The sequence below is a fragment of the Lycorma delicatula genome, chromosome 10 (genome assembly GCF_047948215.1).
Source record: "Lycorma delicatula isolate Av1 chromosome 10, ASM4794821v1, whole genome shotgun sequence".
In the NCBI taxonomy this organism is placed as follows: domain Eukaryota; kingdom Metazoa; phylum Arthropoda; class Insecta; order Hemiptera; family Fulgoridae; genus Lycorma; species Lycorma delicatula.
The window spans coordinates 44080089-44097532 of record NC_134464.1 but is presented as its reverse complement, the minus strand read 5'-3'; the positions used below and the strand labels follow the sequence as shown (position 1 = coordinate 44097532).

At 33.3% G+C, this 17444-nt stretch overlaps 1 long non-coding RNA gene across 1 annotated transcript in view; it reads left to right on the top strand.

The window, feature by feature from the left end:
- LOC142331540 (uncharacterized) overlaps positions 1-17444 on the top strand; it is an 88946-nt gene that overhangs the window by 22240 nt on the left and 49262 nt on the right. The window lies entirely within an intron of this gene.

Below are 17444 nucleotides of genomic sequence, written 5' to 3'. Positions count from 1 at the left end.
TTATTTTTTAACTAAGTTTTCCTCATTACAGTGAATTCTAAAGTAAATTATAACCATGTTATTTAACCCCATTGCAGCCAGCTAAATACCAGTTTTCAGAATCAGTTTGGTGGTTTATTAATTTGTATTTGTTACTTTATTTCTCAATATAATACTTTTTCAGTTGTTCTAACTTTATGATTTTTTATTTATTTCTATTTTCTTATTGTTATTTTTTCATTGTTGGTTCTCTTGTGGCTGTCCTGCAAGATGTTTTGAATTTTTGTTTTTGTTTTACAATTTTAATATTATTTAAACATTTACATTTTTGGGCTTTATTTGTAGACATAAAAATAACAAGTAAAAAAGATCTTAAAGTTTTAACAGGTTTTGTTCAAAACCATATAATAATAATGCTCCGGATAAATTTCAAGTACTTGCAGTGCCATCTATGCACACGGGAACATCTGGCCAGCCCCGGTCACAGTTGTGACCTCACTTATGTCAGCCAACGGGGCAATGGTTATGCTCAGAAGTTCCCTGTGGAGTACGGGATTGGCGTCCCGAGCTGGTTGCAGTTGTACTTCTTGGTTTCGCTGTTTATTACAAGGGCGGGAGGCATGACTGTGATCTCTTTTCCCGATCCTGGGCGGAGTGCGAACGGGGAGTGCTCATCCCTCTTCTCGTCTGTTGAGGTGGGCTGATGTGAGCTTGCTCTGCCGATTTTTGCGACGTCCAGCGTGAGTTAGTCACTTGGCACCGATTTTCCCTTGGATAAGGGCCCTTACTGCTACGTGCGAATTCTTGGATGTCGGTTTCGTGGATCAGACAGTACCTGACTCCCCGGCTCGGATTAAATTTGTGGAAGGTAGCTGACTGAGGAACCCAGTCAGAATCAATCATTCGGGTCATATTGACTGGTGAAACTATAATCTTCAACTTACAAAACTTCGTGGCAGAGGGTCCACGTAAAAACCTTCGTCTTGGAGAACCTCTTTCTTCCGAAGCGAAGAGGAGGAAAAGTGTCGAGTTTAGTGACAAAAAAGAGTGCAGAATATTGGAAAAGAAGGACGAACCAAGTTTCGACCGAAAAGTGGTGGACTTATTCCTAAATATCATGTAATCAAGAAAAAGAAAAGCAATTTTTCTAAGATTAGCCTTTTCGTGATAACTTGAGGCATCACGAAAGCAATTGTTGGACCTGTTAAAGAAACAAAAAAGACTGCGACAGAATTATTTGTTGAGACCGTCAACGACCTACAGTCATCACGGCTACTCAATGGAAACAAGATGGGACTCATCGACATTTTCCCACATAGTTCTTTAAAAACTTCCAAGAGTGGAAAACTGTACAGAAGAAGAACTCGTTGAAGAGCTTCAGCCACAAGGAGTCGTTGCACGTTGAAGATTTAACATACGACGCTATGGAGAAGTTGTACTTTCCGCGTCGCATGTCCTGACATTCAACCGATCCTAGTGTCCAGAGAAGATAAAAGCTGATTTTCATCGATTAGATGTTCGTCATTTCATTCCTACTCCGTTGCGATGTTTTGGGTGGCAGAAATTTGGTCACACAACGGCGCGATATACAAGAAAGCTGGAGGAGGACCTGTTAAAGAAACAAGTAAAATTGTTAAGAGACAGTCAATGACACACAGTCATTTCGGTTACTCGAAGCCAAGAAGATAGGACTCATTGATACACTAGATATCTCGAAAGGAATAGTTGTGGGCAGGGATTTGCTTAACTGCACAGAAGATGAAATTGTAGAACTCTATGGACAGGGAGTTATTGTATGTCGACGATTGAATATATGACAAAACGTAGAAGTCGTACCTCCACGTTGCATGTCTTGACGTTTAATAAACTGAGATGTCCTGAAAAGAAGCGAGATGCATGAGAAAACAAATTTGCTCATGTAAACATTTGCACATCCGGGTGCAATCTGTTGCACTCGGATGTCCATCCAGGGACCCACCAATTTGTGTTAATTGTAATGGGCACCACAGAGCAAGATTACAAAACAGTCCTAAATATAAATAAGTTTTAGTGATACAGGAAGTAAAGACTATTCAGAAGGTCAGTTACTTTGAAGCGAGAAAAATCTTGTTTAGCAGAATGTCAAAGACCACGTCTTACGCATAGGTTGCTGCTGTTCCTGCAGCCTCCTTCAAATCAAAGGACGTGATAACAGAACTGGCGCCAGCTTTAGCAAATTTAGTAAAGCATATCATCAAAAGTTGAAGAATCGAACAACTAGGGACAGCAACCCTAAGCCGTCAACGATAAAAATAAACATGATTAAACCAAAGAGTTCACCAAGGAATGACCCTCAACTAGTTCAAAGGCGAAGGAAATTGAGACGAAAACGCAAAAGAAACCTAAAGCTAATGTAGAAATTGAAAAACTCCCCGTTCAGGGAAATGGGAAAAAGTAATTAAATTTGATTAATAATAAATTAGATTAATAATAAATTAAAGTTAATTTATAAATTAAAAATATTTTTAATGAATTTTGTAAAATTGTTCTGGAAATCATTTATTTTATATTTTTAGATTCTGTTTTTGTAAAATTAATTTTTCTCGAACTATTTTATCTAAAAGGCTGAGGTTAATGTGTTAAGAGTCTTCCCAGGTTTTTTGTACATACATTTAAAAAGTAATGTAGTTTTGAATTTGATTGCAACAGTAATATTTTTTTCTTTTTTCATGAGAAAAAGCTAATATTTTATACAACTTTTAAGTTTAGTCTTGTATCTTTTATTTAGTGTTAATTACCTTATGCAAAACCATGACAACACCAAAAAGAATTTTAGAAGACAACTACTATTAATGGGCATATCCTGCTATACAAATTGAATTTTTAAATATTAAGCCAAACTTGAATGAAACTAACTAGAACAGATTACGAAAAAATAATAGTTTGAATATTGAACTTGATTCAATTTGGATCGTGATTTCTATGTTTTATTAGCAATTTACAAAGCTTTAAAAGCTTTTTTTAATTAAGTGATAGGAATTTTAAAAAAAAATTGTTTCATCTTCAGTACTTTCATTTACGTAAGAGCATTCATTATTAAAATAAGCTATAGTATACTTTCTTTTAAATTATTCAAAGTAAGTTTTTGTACGCTACTAGTACTATCAAGTAGTGCTACTTAGCGGCGCGAGTCGTAAACCCTCCTTTTTGTGGAAAAGTGACATATTGAAGTCGAGCGACACATCAAATGGAAGAAAAAAAGAAAAGAAACAAAATTCGAGGTACAAATCTAATGAGTTGAAATATAATGTTTCCATGTTTAATTTTTATTTTTTTCCCCAATTTTCATTTCACCTTTAGGTTAGTTTAAAACTGTAAACATAGTTCGTTGACCGTCCATTCTGCAGAGTCTTACCGGCGAAGTTCTAGCAAACTTCTTGATTTCGATTCTAGAATGTTTATAATGATTTTCTAAATAAAATTTACAAGGTAAAATCACAATATATATATATATATATATATATATTATATACTCTTGTTGACCCACTAATATATTTTTTATGATTATATATATATGATTTGAATCATTGAATTTAGGGCTCTAATTTCAATATTTACAAAATTTTATTAACTTAGTACATTTATTATACAATTTTTATAAATGTGGTAAACTTATATTTGTTACTATTGAATCCATTTACTCCATCTGATTCTTTATTCCAATATGTTATCCCATTCTGGACAACCCTACCTCAGCATTTTTAATTTTCACTGATCAGTTCCCAAATCAAGTTAAATAAAATTACTAACTTTTTTTTATAATCCATTCAATTTATTATTAGTGAAAAGATGAAATTGCTCCACAAATTAAACTGAATCAAATAAAATCTTTGAAAAGGTAAAATAATTTTAAATGGTATCTCTGTAACAGTAATTTGGAACTGAAGTATTGTATGTAAGCAGTTGAGGCTAGATCAGCACTGCATTAGACAAAGTTCCAAAACAGTGGTGGTGGTAGTTGAGAATTATTCTCTCATAATCATAAATAGTATTTATGACATTTGAATACTTAATTCATAAAAAATGAAAATAAGTTAATTTACTTAATGAATGTATTTGAGCCAGTAAATTCATGCATCTCTATTTTTAAATAAAAACATAAAATTTATGTACTTACAATCGAAAATAATGCAACTAGTTGTGTGCCTTTTTTTAATGATATACAACAACAGCACTTATTTAAAATTGGTGAACTCATTTTTTTATAACTAAGGTTATATAAAACTGAAAAACAATTTTTAATGAGTTTAAAAAATTGTAAAATTTTTACATTTTTAAAATAATTGTATTATAACAATAATAATGAAAAATTACTGGATAAATGGTGACTGAAAAATAAAATGTCAACGATTAGAGAAAAGATAAACAGAAATATATTAAATGTTATTAAAAATAAATAATTTTATATTTCAATTTTTTTTTTTTTTTTTTTTTTTTTTTTTTGTCTTCAGTCATTTGACTGGTTTGATGCAGCTCTCCAAGATTCCCTATCTAGTGCTAGTCGTTTCATTTCAGTATACCCTCTACATCCTACATCCCCAAAAATTTGTTTTACATACTCCAAATGTGGCCTGCCTACACAATTTTTTCCTTCTACCTGTCCTTCCAATATTAAAGCGACTATTAGAGGATGCCTTAGTATGTGGCCTATAAGTCTGTCTTCTTTTAACTATATTTTTCCAAATGCTTCTTTCTTCATCTATTTGCCGCAATACCTCTTCATTTGTCACTTTATCCACCCATCTGATTTTTAACATTCTCCTATAGCACCACATTTCAAAAGCTTCTAATCTTTTCTCCTCAGATACTCCGATTGTCCAAGTTTCACTTCCATATAAAGCGACACTCCAAACATACACTTTCAAAAATCTTTTCCTGACATTTAAATTAATTTTTGATGTAAACAAATTATATTTCTTACTGAAGGCTCGTTTAGCTTGTGCTATTCGGCATTTTATATCGCTCCTGCTTCGTCCATCTTTAGTAATTTTACTTCCCAAATAACAAAATTCTTCTACCTCCATAATCTTTTCTCCTCCTATTTTCACATTCAGCGGTCCATCTTTGTTATTTCTACTACATTTCATTACTTTTGTTTTGTTCTTGTTTATTTTCATGCGATAGTTCTTGCGTAGGACTTCATCTATGCCGTTCATTGTTTCTTCTAAATCCTTTTTACTCTCGGCTAGAATTACTATATCATCAGCAAATCGTAGCATCTTTATCTTTTCACCTTGTACTGTTACTCCGAATCTAAATTGTTCTTTAACATCATTAACTGAATAGCATGTATTAAGATAGCATGAATAGCATGCAGAATAGCATGTTTTAAGAATTACAAACAATTAATTAAATTTTAAACTATTAATAAAATTCTCAGACAGATCTAATTATGCAACTCTTTCTTAATTGTAGTTATTAGTAGCGTTGTTAATGGTGGCATCCATCTTAAAAGGTTAAGAAACTTTAATATTGTATTGTCAAATAATATATTTGAATAATATTGTAACCATTTGTCAAATTTTGTTTCTTAATAAATTTTTTTTAGTATTTATTAGTCACTACAGATATTAGATACTCCTAATTGCTACATTGGTTAGTTTGTTATATAATCTTCTTGTATTTGTTCTAAGAGCAGTACAGTCTATTATTTTATTATAATTGTATATTGTGGATAATTTTATTGTTTATTATTATTCTTCCATGTTTTATTACAAGATTGTTGAATATATTGTATGCTATCGTTATAGCTACTTAATAATATGAAAATTACTTAATTTAATTACGTGAAAATTACAAAGCTACAAAAACAAAGTAAATGAAATAAAGAAGTACTCATGGATTAAAAAATTAAAAAATTTTGGATGCAGCTTACCTGCAATCTGATTTATATTTATTAGTGGCTAGTGACTACAACAGTCAATCCTCAACAGTCAATCCCATTTACAGCTGAGGAAAAGTAATAAATAAATAAAGACTAAACACAAAATAGTTGAGAAATCCCTTTATATAAAATTATTAGGATAGGTGCAGCTTATGGATCTAAAACATCTGTATGGGTTCCCCCATGTTCAAACTACAGCTATATGTGCCTCCACATACATGTTGTTCATCCACAACAGCATATCAGGAGTGATAATTTCAAATACTGACTGAACAGAGTCTTGAAACTTTTCGTTGACGTACCTGCGTTTATGGATCTCTTTTACAAAACCCCAGAGTGTGGCGAGGTCAGGGCTTATTACTGGACAAGGCAATGGCGCCGGTAACTCTTCTGATCCACGTCCGATCCAGTGATTCGGAAAATTTTCACTGAAGCGCACTGCTTTGACTGAAAATTCAGTCAAAGCAGTTAATAATGGAAGCAATCACTCGTCGATCATTCTCTTGTGTTGATTAACTGCGCTAACTAAAAAATAAGGACCACGGAAATGTGCAGCTGTCATCCCAACCCAAATCATAATATGACACGGATGGTGTTCGATTTCTCCAAAAAAGTAAGGATTGTCTTTCGCCCAGAAACAAACATTTCGGTTACGAGAGCTAAGGCGCACACTGTTTTTATCGTAAACACGTGCCTGACGTTCATTGTCACTCAACTGATTACTGTGGCTGAACGAAAACGCGTAACTCTGGAGAACATTTGCGCGTTGATTTCATCGGTGATCGTTGAATCGATGCCTCCACAGCAGCACACGTCTCGAGTGCTCGGCCTTCCACTACGTGGCGTATTAAGGCGCATTAAGAACAGTTCCCGTTACAAGTTACAAAAGCCTGTGCTTTCCCGCAACGCACAGTTATTCATAAAGCTCTCCAACGTTTTAGCATTATATGGACATTCGTGGATCCCAAACAAAAGCTACAAGCTCTTCGACAGAGAACGCACTCGTATCCGTCATCGTTCCACACTCGACTAACACTAAGATCCACCACAAATAAACACACCGCCCACCAGCAGGGCGATTTCCAGCAGCAGTGGCTATATCAGTAGTGAGAAATGGCAGTAGTATAGCTGCCATTAAGCTGGATTTACTACATTGTAAAGGGACTTCCCGGCCGCATAGTAAACATCTTTATATACATAACTTTTGTACATCTGAAGTAGACAAAATGGTACTTATGTATTTAACAGTTAACTTTCAAATATTTTTATTTTATCGTCTTTTATTTTATCGATAGTGGCGCCGTTACACTTGCAAGTTCTATTCTTATGAAAGAAAAATGATGTAAAGTGAAAGGTTATAATTAAAAAAATAATGCCATATTCAAAGGGTACACTCGAAATATAATATTTCATCCAGTTTTGGCTAATATATATCTTGCAATTATCTACTTGGAAAAGGGGAAATCAAGGAAGAATCTAAATTTTTAAACTAATTTAATTTAAAAAATTGTATTTTAAAATTATTAAATGGCTTACTTATGTTGTTAATTACCTTTGAAAGGTCCGTTACAAACAAAACTTTAATATTTAACAATTTTAAAGAGTTATCTAGTTTCACAATGTTCAATAAATTAAATTTATCTCTTGAGCAGTTATTGTTGAACTCACTAATATTATCATACTGCTATCATAACATTTAAGATAAAATCAAAACATTTTTTTGAAAACAAATGATCTATTGATATTAATAATTTGTAAAAATCATAAAATCCTAAAGCATTAATTTTATACCTGGTATAATACAATTATCAAAATGTATAATAATTCGCAAATACTTGTTATGGTCCATTGTAAATACTTTGACTGCAACAGATTAATTCATATACCATCTGTTCAACCAAATTTTCTACGAGGTGTTTTGTATGACTAGAATCTACACTACAATCTCCCTGTATTAAAATAATGAAATGTCTTTTACAATTTTCTTAGTAGAAACTATGTACTAAATGTAAAAATAATGAATGTTACACATACCAACACCATTGTAATTTCATAAATATCAAACGGTTTCCTGTTTCAGCAGATATAAAAATAATTGTGGCATATCATAAATAAATTCAAAAATAATTTCAATTATATTATCTAAATAAGAAAAATATGGGATAAAATGTGAGAAATTATGTTACCATGGTGATATCAATAACTTATATTCTTCTTCTTTATTATTCTTCTTTTATTAGGATAATTTTTTTTACCTTTTTAGAAATATCTTAAATAAATGTTAAAATTATTTCAGTGTTTAAGAATGTAATAATAAAAACATACCTGAATTTTTTACCGTCTTAAATTGATGAAATAAAGCACCACATTTATAAATTCTTTAAGTATTTGTTGATCTTATTAACTTTATCAATCTACTGAAAATGTTTTAACTATGTACACTTTTTTGAGTGTGTGTGTTTCTCCATACTATTGAACATATGCAGTTTTTTATAATGCAAGAAAACATGATGTTGCTGTTAAATTTTGCAAACAGTGCACTATTCTATTTAATAATGCATCAGGGATTCAAGAACAGAAAGAGAAAGAAAATCAGAAGTAAAAAGTAGCATACAAAGACAAGAATATCTTTATAGTGTTCATAATAATTATAATGTAATATTTTTAATATTATAGATTAATATTAACATCCACATTTAAGCGAAATGTGTAATAAATTTCTTCTTTTTTTATTTCCCGTGAGAATATTACGGCTGTTAATATTAATCTATAATATTAAAAATATTACATTTATTAAAAATTATTATGAATATTATGAACACTATAAAGATATTCTTGTCTTTGTATGTTCATTTTGTCTTGATCTCCTCTCTGTACTTTTAACTTCTGTTTTTCTTTCTCATTCTGTTCTTGAATCCCTGATGGGGAGTCTTACTCTTTAAGACTTCGAGGGTTGGTGACCCCATGACCCTAGCCAAAACAGCTTTTCTTTCCAATACACACAAGCTGCTGAACCTTTTACAGCATACACATTTATCATACTACAAACCCTACACGTAAGTACAACATATATCCCTTACAAGCAATACAACATTTTACACTGATTCTTTGTATACTTACACTTAGTGGTGTTGCGAGACACCTTATGAAACGCAACCATAACCCACCAAGGTGGAAACTATCATGCCAGTGGGTGGATGGCTCTATATAGTGATTCTCAAACAATATTCTCTGGGCACCAGGGTGAACCTATTTGTATACAGCCCTAGATCTAGTACACGCACATCCTGCTGAAATGATTGGTTAAATCGCCAGTACTCATGGTAACCACATGGCAGTCCCTAATAATAATCTTTTGGTGGTTGTTGATCCACTTGAAAAAACCAACAAAAATGAGGATTTGAAGAGACTTTAACAGACATTGTCAGCTGAAGATACAAGTATATCTAGTGATAGGAAACTAAAAACGTTATAGTGTGTGTAAAATATTCAAGCATAACGTTTTTGTGGTTTTCAACAACAAGGAAGGTTCTTGATTAATAAATGCATTGTAAGAGTTTGTGGGTTTTTGAAATCAATAAAGAAACTTATGGGAGACCCTACTAATTGAAGTTTTTAATGCAGTACCATTAATTCCTAGCCCTAAAATATATAGGAACAGACCGAGTGATAGTAGAGCCCCCGGTAACACGCTAAATTTTAGCAAAGGAATAAAGTTTTGCCATGACTTGGCTGACGTTGAGTTACCTGTAATTATGGAAAGGTTGTCATTGCAGTCTCTGCTGTCTGTGCAGAGGATTATAAGGAAGAATGGTGTTGATGTACCAGCATCATTGCTACTTCTGACTTTTTCCAATCTGACCGTTCCTGACCGAATAAAAGCTTGCTTTCTTTCTGTTCATGTGCGATCATATAACCAAACCCCATATGCTGCTTCCAACATCAGGGTTTTAGTCTGGTTGCAAAAAGGAACAAGTTTGTGTACGTTGCAGTCGTACAGGACATGATAATAGTGCATGCACTGAGGCTGAAAAGTGTACAAATTATAAGGGTTCACATTCGACAAGGTCTCGAGAATGCTACCTTTGTAAGGAAGAAAAAGCAATATTGAGGATCTGTACTGAGGAGAAAGTGTCTTTTCGCAGCTACGTCTTCCAGAGATGCGACTATCCAACTGAGGTAAGAGGACGTGAAGGATTGGCTGTTTTCCTAAATCGTATTAGTCACGCGAATTCCGCTGGCTACAGTCTCATTGAAAATATTGACACCATTTAAAATGAATATCTGCAAATTACACCTTCCCTCAAATTCCGATATCAGTAAGGACAATCTCCTTCCAATCTGTTTTCAAGATTCCTTTGGCCCTGCTTAATAATTGGCTATTTCACCGCCCATCACTTATCGTTGGGCTCATCATGTTCTTCTCGAGGTACTATAGATGATCGACTGAGGCAGAACTTGGATCTCCCTTTATTGAATGATGGATCATACAGATCATCTTCAACAGGTGCATTTTCGTGAATCGATCTATCCTTGTGTTCAGCATACTTACTTTCACTTCTTATCTGGTGCGTGTTCAGAAACTTCTTTGGAAGCGATCACAGACCACTTTGCACTCAATAGTACAAATCCATCTATCCTATTAACATGTGGAAAACCAAGGCGGTCTTGTGTTACTTGGTTTAGCGAAGACTGCGGAGTGAATTAAGGGATCTTCGCAGGGCATTACGTAATTTCAATCGAAGGCCTACGACAGAAATGTTCTGCGCCTTCCGCATTGCGAGGGCTATAGGCTGTCGAGTGTTTCGGTGTGTTAAATGGAAATCATGGCTAAACTAGTTCGATACCATTTCTCGGACAACCCATGCAAAAGGCGTATGACACGGGTTGGAGGAGAGGAATCCTAATAAACTGGGTGAATGGGGTATACAAGGTAATCTTTCTTGCATTTATCAGGGGTTTCCTCAGTAATCGGTCCTTTCGAATTCGAGTTGGAACGACGGCATCCGAAACGTTTACACTAGAAAGCCGAAATACCATAGGGAAGTGTCCTAAGTGTTACCGTGTTTATCGTAGCCATAAATTCTATAACAAACTACGTATGAAAGCCGTTGTGTTCTTTATTAGTAGATAATTTTTCAGTATATGACATCTAGAACTTTAGCTGCTGTCGAGATGCTGCTCCAAAACACATAACCCGTTTAGTATCGTCGTGTAAAACGACTGGATTTATGTTTTCTTCGGAGAAAACGAAATACATTTGCTTTTCACGCTTGAGGGTACATTGATCCTCAACTATTTCTACATAGTGAACCAGTTGAAGCATGCGCGCGGGTTAGATTTTTGAGATTGTAGTTTGACCAACGACTAACGTGGATAACACATTTAAAGGAGCTGAATGTAAAACGTCGAAAAATTCTAGACATGCTGAAAGTTCTATCTAATACTCGTTGTGGAGCTGTATAGAATGCATGTTGCGCCTCTACCGAGCTCTCGTCCGTTCTCGATTACACTACGACTGCTTGGCTTATTCGTCTGCGTGGGCTACTGCTCTAAAGATACTCTATGCTGTCCATCATTTTTTTATCCGTCTTTGGTACAAGTGCGTTTCTTTCAAGCCCTGTGGTAAGTCTACTAATGGACAATGGTGAGGAATAGACGAAACGAAATCATCTGCTCTTATGCAAGTCGCATTAAAGCGTAACCACATCATCCAACCTTTGATGTGATATTCTCTAACCCGCATCTTTATATCAAGAACAGCCGAAATCTACTGCTCCGCTAGGCATCAAAGCTCAGCGCCTTTTCATAGCTCTAAATAAACAATTACCTCCAGTTTTTACTGTTTTTCCATGTTATTATCGCCCTTTGAGAGCCTTCTCTCGTAAATTACTGCTTTAGTCTTTGTTGGTGTCATAAAAAGAACACAAATCTAGTTATATTACGTGAAACGTTTTATATTATAAATAACATGAATCCTATTGCTATAGTTTATGTGAACGGCTCTAGACACGATAATTTTGTTGTATGTGCTTTTGTGGTTGACAATAGAACATACATGTTTGGTCTTCCCAGCAACCTCAGTATTTTCGTTGCGGAGTTGTGTGCTATTAATAAGGCCTTAATTGTAATTAGCCCAACATTTCGACACGTATTTATTTCTTCAGTTCCCATGAGCGCCTTACAGGCGGTTAGTGACATGTACACCAGGCACCCTGTTGTGTGTGAGATCCAGTGTGTTGTGCCAAAAGATTCAACGCAACACAACTGTAAGCTTCTGCTGGATTTCCAGCCACATTGGAATTTTAGGTAATGAGCGCGTTGATAATACGGCAAAATAAGCTTGTTTCAAGCCTCTTATCGATAATCGTGTTGTTTCTGATGATCTTGTCTGTTTTCTGAAGACGGTGGTCTGTGATGAGTGGGAAAGTGGATGAAATGCTACCATCAACAATAAATGTCGTCCTGTTAAGAATATTGTATCACCATGAAACTCCTCATGCAGGAGTAACCGTCTAGAGGAGGTTATTATTTGCAGTTTGCGAATAGAGCACACTAGGCTGTCATGGATATCTCGTGACTCAGACCGATGCACCCATTTGTGTTTCCTGTGACTGCCAACTACCTGTACCCCACATCCTTGTGGATTGTGTCTGTTATGCGGCATTGCGTCGCAAATTTAAACTTGAGGTAACTTCAGAAATAAATTAGGAATCAATCAGACGATGTCATCGAATGATTTACGATTTCTTAAGACTGTCCGCTTTTATTCAAATATTTGAATTTTACTATAGTACGAGTATGTTTCAGCTATTTATGCCATTTGGCCTATAGTAGATGGTAATTTTATTGTTTTAATTTAGATTATTAATGTAATATTTCATTGTGGTTTTATTTCGCTTTTAGCATACGTCATAGGTCTTTTCCGTTTATGTTTTCGTATTACTGGGTTTTAGTTTTTAATCGTTAATTTTTAGCATGTATTTATTTACTACATAAATATTGTGTCCGGGCACTGATAATATTTTGTTACAGGTCCAAGAAAAAACTGTTCTTGAGAAACCTTCAAAAGACCAGTATAACTTGATAATCACTTAAAATGTATGATTAATATTTTATATGTAGATAATCAAAAATTCCCAGTAAAACGTTTTCACAGAAAAACTTTTTATAATGACTGAAAACGTTTTGCAGCACTGACAGGACCAAAGAGCTAAGGGAAGCATTATCCATAGCATAAAGTATAGGAAAACTACTCATCTTGCTGTGGGATTAGAAAAGTGATTTATACTTTAGAATCCTCATTTTACAGGGATTGAATCAAAATTACTATTCCAGTTTCTTGAATGCACCTTTTTAATATTATAACACATTGTCAAGTAAAGGGGGCTCTCAAGAGTAGTAGGACTTACAAGAATTACCAGTTGTTTTCCTCATTAAAATCTTAGTAATGAGTGATAATAGTTCAAGAATAATAAATATTTCAGTATATTATTTACACTCATAAAACAAAATTTGTAGTTGTAACATAAATATTCGAAACTATTTATGGTATCAATTGAATTTATAATCGCATAGAATTTGTCACTGTCCTTATATTTCACTTATAAATTGCAATATCATTTGAGACACTGGCAGAACTAGATTTTTCATTTTAATTGTGAAAAAAACAATAAAGAAAAATTATATATTGGTGTTTAAAGAAGTTGAAGGTAAAGTATGTAACAATTTCCATGGTATATCATTTTTTCATAATTTCATTTCATCACTACATGAAAGTTTCTTATCATTAAGAGGGTAGTCAACACAGATTTCGACCAAAAAATAATAATTTTTTATTTATTGATTCTTTAAAATCTGCTCTTTAATGCGATACAATTATTTTTTTTATATTTTAATAATAAATATTAGAAAATATACTCGTATATTTTATAGGTCGTTGCTAGGTGATATTTTTTCCTTTTAAATAAAACGTTTGTTGATCTAAAAATTTTTTTCGGATTTCTGTAATAATAAGTTTGTTTAAGATTCGTTTTGAAGCTACGTTTTACAATTTTTTTTTCAACTGATTTGATTTTTAGATGTTTAGAATTTGTGTCGTAAATTATTTACATTTTATTAATAATTATTTATTGTTTTGTATTTCATATTGTGTAGTTATTTGAGATAAATAAGGTGCTGCTTTTAAAATATTGTTCGATTGTGATTGTGGTATTTAGGTTTTCCATTGGCTATAGATTATGTATTTGATACAAGTACAGATATTTGCTTTTTGTTTAAATTACTTATAATTTTTATTCCATTAGTTTATTAGTGCATAAAGTAAATTATGATATGGGACCAACAAAACAATGTGCTTCAAAAAAATCAAATGTAACAGGACGAAAATCAAAAATTGAAATTACGAACAAACAATGTTTTTTACATTTCCTGAAAACCTTTCTTTCCAGGATTTTAAAACGCTAGAAACGTTATAACTAAACTTGTGTACCCAATAGTTTGATGATTTTTTTTTTACATTGCTTATAAATTCTTGATCTGTGATCTGAAAAGAGGTTATCATAAAATAATTCACTTGAAATTAAATAAAATATCCAGGAACCGTTTGGTGACATATGAAAACTGGCAAACAAAAACTGTCTATACAGATCATAGAGCAAAAATTTCACTTTATTTTGGTTAAATGATTAGTTTTTGAGAGATAACTTTATTCGTAAATGACGATGTTTTGCCACCACCCTCAATTTTAGGGGTCGTAAATCAATTGATATGATTTTTTGTATCATTATTTCATTCACGTATTAGGTTGCTTTCACACTACAACAAAAAAATCCCAAAATTACAACAAAAAAATCTGATGTAGACACCACATGACTTCCTTTGTACGCATTTTATTGCATAACATTTTTGTGTGGTGTGTGTATCAGCATTTTTTTTTTTTTTTCGCATCGCTCAAGTAGTTTGTAGTGGCGCGAGTAGTAGCGTCTCGGCCTTTCATCCGGAGGTCCCGGATTCGAATCCCCGGGTCAGGCATGGCATTTTCACACACGCTAAAAATCAATCATCTCATCCTCTGAAGCAATACTTAACTGTGGACCGGAGGTTAAACAAAAAAAATAATAAAGTAGTTATGTGGTGTAAGTGAAAACGAAAAACGCTTAGCCAGAGAATTTTTTAATTTTGGATTTAGGACTATTGTAACATCTAGTTGTGCATCTTCCCTTTTAATTGCAATCGACTGAACCAAAAGTGTCCAAAAAACCACAAAATCCAATTTTTTGGATTTTGGACTTTTTCTTAACTGCAATAATAAGCCTCGTAAAGATCTTTTCAACAATGTCATCAGTGGTACTTATTTCACTGGTTCCAGTGTTATAGACAAATAAAATTTTAATTACTGGAATAATCGGATCTTACATGGGACAGGCACATCGGTTCGAATTGGACTTTATCTCTAACCTTTTACGATAAATAATAATTCATTAACAATAAAAAAAATTATGAAAAATTATTAGGTGGCGTTACGTAAATATCGGGGATGAGTTGTATGCTTTCAAGTTCTCTCCGATGAAACCACTTCAAGATTAATTTGACACTTGGAAACTAAACCAAAATCCGGATCATAAGAGCAAACCTTTGGAAATTTTTAAAAGATTGATTGAGAAATCAACAAGCTTCTATTTGTAAATCAAGCCATACTCATTAAGAGTAGCTAAGATGAACGAACCCCATACAATCACAGAAGACCTCATATTGTCTGCTGCAGTTGATATGGTCAGTGTTTTAATAGTTTTCATAATGAAGTATATAGAGATGTGCAAAGGTAATAACAGGAAAGAAAAGTGGATTTCTGAAAAACTTAATTGTGTTATACCAAGGACGGAATGGAGTCACTGCTCCCATAACAGACATGCTCTGTAAAACTGGTTAATTCTATTAAAAGTCGGCCATTACAGAGTGTTTACCCTGTTTTGGAATTACAGGATGAATTAATAGCATTTTTCCTGGATAAGCAAACTTCATTCTCATTGATTTTACAGAATCATTATGTGTTGCTGTTAGCTTACTTACCTAATGTATTTTCGCACGACTTGAATGGGAATTCATAACGATGTGATAAAAACAGTTTATTAATGAGAGACAAAGTTCATGCTTTCAATAAGAAGCTTGATATCTGGATTATTCGCCTTCAAAAAAAAAATTTTGGTAAGTTTCCACGAACTTCTGATTATATTGAGAAAACCTTTTGATGAAAAAATTAAGTTTATTCGGGTTCCTCGCTTTGCCAACGAATCAGCCTTCTCTCAATTCCAATGTGAAATGGTATCTTTTTTTTTTCATCTTATTAACCACCCTGAGGGTAACTGGCATCACCTTTCGGTATTACCTCAAGCTACACTCGGTGTGACGTGGAAGCAGATTGCCCCACCCTAGCTCAGCCACGTTTCTGGCCTCCATCGGGGTCTCCCGTGTGTCCTCGAGACACCCGAACCTCCGCTTGTGGATGGTCCTGATGTCTCTCCACAGGTAAATGTGAAATGGTATCTGTTTGAAGATAACTTAACTTCACCTAATCTACTAACAGACTTCCTAACTTCTTATATTCTTGACATGCAATAAAATTCAAATTTTTCTAACTTTTCTTAAACCTTTTTGTTCAGAATTAAGTTCTCTACAAGTGTTGTTTAACAGTTTTATTGTGTTTATTACCCATTTAACAAAGTTATTGTACGTCAAACATAAAATCAGGGGTTTTTACCCCAATTTATTGGATTTCACTCCAGATTTCTTCCAGAAGCTATTTTATTCGATTTTTCAGGTCAAAAAATAAAAGATCACCAATTCTGTTTATTTATTAACCTCCTAAAAATTTTGCATGACCTCATTTTATCGATGTAGCTGAAATCTGAGAGAATCTTTCATAACCTTAACTCGCAAACGAAGCATTTTTAGGACATATGTTTATATGAACTTTTTCCATTATTTTCACGAGTAGAATAGAAAAAACCCGAGAAAACTTCGTTACACTTAAAATGTTACAATTAAAATGTCAAAATGTTATAAAAATGAAATATATCATATTTTAATTTTTATATATACTGTAATGCCAGAAAATTTAGTGATAAGCCTATATTTCGTCAAATCCACATTTGCCCCTAAACTAACTAAACTTCTGTCAATGTTTTTTACAAGATGTTATTAGACACCTAATTACTAGTTTTCAGTAAAACTTTCATTGCTCTGGCTCCAATACTTTTGGAGATAGGATAACCCTTATCAATGCCAGTACATGCAAGTTTACTGAATGGTGTAACTAACTGAAAAGTGATCATGTTTGACCTGGATCTTTTCGAAACAGTTAGCAAGTTTTCTTTGTATTTAAGTCAATAACGTTTAATAAAAGTGTTTCAAATCTTAATACAAGTTATTAAGGAAATTAATCAAACTACATAATCAGAACTATTAATCTATTTTTTTAGAAACTGTATACTGGTATACATTCAAATCAGACTGACAATAGGAACAATCAAAACATTTTTTG